We start from the raw sequence: 4,181 nt of genomic DNA on the forward strand, positions 1-4,181 counted from the left end.
GGGCTGAATCGCAGCTGTAGCTGCAACCTACACCACAGCCACAGCAACACCAGATCTGAGCCACATCTATGACCTACGTGCAGCTTGCAGCAAAACCGGATCCTTAACCCACTGAGCAAGGCCACAGAGATGACGTCAGGTCCTTAACCCACTCTGCCACAACAGAACCTCTAGGGGCTTCTACTTTTAAGCATATCTTACCAGAAACTATGGATAGAACTTGGGGAGTGAAGGGGGGAGAAAAGAAGATGTGTAACAACCAATCACCACCATTTACAGTAGGCTCACTGTATCCTAGGTAAGCACTGGAAGTTTTTTACATGTACTTTTTTTTTTTTTTTTGTCTTTTTGCTATTTCTTTGTGCCTCTCCCTCGGCATATGGAGGTTCCCAGGCTAGGGGTCGAATCGCAGCTGTAGCCACTGGCCTACGCCAGAGCCACAGCAACACAGGATCCGAGCCGCATCTGCAACCTACACCACAGCTCACGGCAACGCTGGATCGTCAACCCACTGAGCAAGGGCAGGGACCGAACCCGCAACCTCATGGTTCCTAGTCGGATTCGTTAACCACTGCGCCACGACGGGAACTCCTACATGTACTTTTTTATTTGATCTTCACAACCACCTATGATGTAGGAACTACAATCATCCCCATGTTATAGATGCAGGAACAGAGGCATAGAGAGGTGAGGTTCCTGGCAGGTAGACAAGTGCAAGAGCCAGCTGGATATCTGGTTCCAGGGGAGGGTCCCTGCTCTCAAGCCACAGAAAAAGGGTAGACCAGTGATCCTCAAACTGCAAATCTTATTTCAAATATACATGGTTAAAAGACACATGATTTTTTTTTTTTTTTTTTTTTTTTTGTCTTTTTGCCTTTTCTAGGGCTGCTTCCACGGCATATGGAGGTTCCCAGGCTAGGGGTCCAATCAGAGCTGTAGCCTCCAGCCTATGCCAAAACCACAGCAACGCAGGATCCGAGCCGCGTCTGCGACCCACACCACAGCTCATGGCAACGACAGATCCTTAACCCACTGAGCAAGGGCAGGGATCGAACCCGCAACCTCATGGTTCCTAGTCGGATTCATTAACCAATGCGCCGCCATGGGAACTTCAAGACACATGATATTTTAAAGCTACAAGAGTAAACAAAGTTGGTGAAGGTAAGCAGGTAAGCATATAATGAAATGAGTGGATGAGTTCAGAGGCTTATCTTACTTGTATTTTTTTTTTTTTTTTTTTTTGCTTTTGCTTTTTAGGGCCACACTCATGGCACATGGAAGTTCCCAGGCTAGGGGCTGAATCGGAGCCACAGCTGCCAACCTACACCACAGCCCAGCAATGCCAGATCTGAGCCGAGTCTGGGACCCACACCACAGCTCTCGGCAATACTAGATTCCCAATCCCCAGAGCGAGGTTAGGGATCGAACCCACAATCGCATGGATACTAGTCGCATTCATTTTCACTGCGCCACAATAGGAACTCCTTACTTGCATATTTGAGTGGAAAATGAAGGAGGAGAAGGCAGGACAGAGGATTTGTTAAGTATGGAGGAAAATACCAAGAGTGTGAATGGTGCCAAGTTAAAGAAAAAGAGGGTTCCAAGAATTTCAATAAGCTCAAAGCCTACAGAGAAAGATGGGCAAGGACGAGGCTGGTACCACTAGGTCAAAGTGCAGTATCGACCTGAAATGTCAGGCTTTAGAAAACAGTCTAACTCTTGCTCATGATGCATGCCCATCCCAGGGTGGCTGGGGATTCCCCTGCACCCTGATGTTCCCTCTCCAGGACTCGGGGCTCGTGCAGCAACCATCTGCAGCACTGACCTTTGCACGGGAGAGAGAATGGGAGAGTGGCTGCCTAAGGCTTAACTCATAAAAAATGCTGCACGTAAGTGCGTGTGTCACTTCCACTCACATCTCATTAGCAGAATTCTGTCATGTGGCCACATCCAAATGCAAGGGGTGGGAAAGTGAAATTCTACCATGAGCCTAGAAGGTATCAGAAATAATTTTGTGGACAGCACTAACAACTGTACCACACTACCCCTAGGAGTCTCAATAACAATACACCCGCTAATGTTCACACAGTGTTCCGCAGATTAAAAACATTTCTTACCTCTATTATCTCACAGGAGCCCCACACATCAAGGACTGTTTTATCATGTCCATTTTAAAGCTGAGGAAACAGGCTTAAAGAAATCAAGTTATTGGCCTAAGGTCACTTATGACTAAGTGGCAGGACTGGGATTTGAACCCTAGTTTCCTGACACTTGGTCCAGTCTAGGGCTATTTCCTTGATGCCTCCAGGCAGAAAATGGAAGCATGGACACAGTAAGAAGCTTAGATCTGATCTTGCAGCCATGGGAGTTTCCTAGCTGGAGAGTGACACACTGAAAGCAATGTTTTAAAAGCTTGATTTACAGCCCTCCCAGTGTGCCCCAGACAGGCAATCTCACACACTCCTGGAAGGATTATTGATTGTTTCAGCCTCTCGGGAAAGTGAATTAGCAGTATGGATCAGGAGTCTTTTTAAGAAATTTCATTCTCTTCTACAAGAATATGTCGGATAAGGATTAGTAAGAGATTAATATCACAAGGAAATATTTTAATCATATCCCCCCCAAATATTTCAGAATACATTTAAATATGCAGACTGGCAAACAAGAAAATGTAGTTTACCCACAGGGCAGAATATGACGGAACTTTTCAAACAACACTTTTAAAGATTTTTCAGTGGCATGGGGAAAACCCTCACGAAGTAAAGTTAAATAAAAATAATGTAAAACTATATAACATTAAGACAATTATGAAAGCAAAGAAACATACATATTCTCTGGGTCGTTGGATTATGAATGATTATGAATATTTCATTTAGACTTTCCTGGGTTGTCTAATTTTCTACAACATACATGTGTTCACTTTATGAGTAAAAATAATACAATATAAAAAGAATTGCTAACTACACAGAGCGAATTAGAAGACAGAAGAAACAAACAAAATCCAGCCTTTTATGGGGGCACAAGGCAAGAGAAGTTTGTTATTGTCATTTTAACTAAGAGATGTTATACTGCCTATGAGGAAAACAGGTATAGCCACTAATGGGAAAGGTCTGATTATCAACCACAGCAGAAACAGAGCTGCAGAAAAGACGACTAACCACACTCCATCCATCATTTCATTTAGCAGCTCCTCTTTTTAGAGAGATAAAGAATGAATCTTGACATTCGTTAAAATGTTATATTTGTGTGGGGAGTTGTCACTGCCTTATGGTTTAGAAGAAGATTGAGAATAAAGACATCTGGGCTCTGGACTGGGTCATGAACTCCTAATATCTTGGGAAAGTTGGGACCTCAACAGTTTCCTTACCTGTTAAAAAGCACAAGGTTGAAATAGGTGATCTCGAAAACGTTTTTAGCCTTAAGTCTCATGATTATTTTAGTCTCTATTAATTTCATGTTAATTGAAACCAACCTGTATTTGTGTACAACATTTTCAGATAGACCACCCAACAAATAAAACTAAACTGGAGTGCTTTTATATGTGCCAGTATTCTAGGTGCCATATTAAAAGTCTTTTCTCCAACATCTAACATTTCCAAACATAGTTTGTAGACTTAAAGGAAAAGTTAGCTATGAGATTTTTCAAAAGCTTTACAACAGAATTATCTTTTTTTCCCCTAAAGACTAAAAAGAACCCAATCATAGGTGGAAGATGGGGAAGACATCTAAACACATAGACAGTGCTCGCTTTTGCAGCACATATACTAAAATTGGAACGATACAGAGAAGATTAGCATGGCCCCTGCGCAAGGATGACATGCAAATTCGTGAAGCGTTCCATACTTTTAGTATTGACAATAAAAACAAAAATAAACAAATGGGACCTAATCAAACTTCAAAGTTTCTGCACAGCAAAGGAAACCCTAAACAAAATGAAAAGACAACTCAGAATGGGAGAAAATCTTTGCAAGTGAATCGACTGACAAGGGATTGACCTCCAAAATTTACAAACAACTTCTGCAGCTCCATACCAAAAAAAAACAAACAACCCCATCAAAAAATGGGCAGAAGATCTAAACAGACAGTTCTCCAAAGAAGACATACAGATGGCCTAGAAACACATGAAAAGATGTTCAACATCACTCATTATTAGAGAAACGCAAATCAAAACCACTATGAGG

The 4,181-nt window shown here is 42.3% G+C and overlaps 1 non-coding gene across 1 annotated transcript; it reads left to right on the forward strand.

Moving 5' to 3' along the window:
* The first annotated feature begins 3,740 nt into the window (after positions 1-3,740).
* LOC146403314 (U6 spliceosomal RNA) lies at positions 3,741-3,847 on the forward strand. Its single transcript, XR_014804709.1, has one exon. It is a non-coding gene; the product is annotated as a U6 spliceosomal RNA (small nuclear RNA).
* Positions 3,848-4,181: the final 334 nt, after the last annotated feature.

This window comes from Sus scrofa, chromosome 5, assembly GCF_054392235.1.
Source record: "Sus scrofa isolate SSC_HxYL_T2T_F1_AM1 chromosome 5, Sscrofa_HxYL_maternal_Yorkshire_Landrace_v2.0, whole genome shotgun sequence".
NCBI classification, from domain to species: Eukaryota; Metazoa; Chordata; class Mammalia; order Artiodactyla; family Suidae; genus Sus; species Sus scrofa.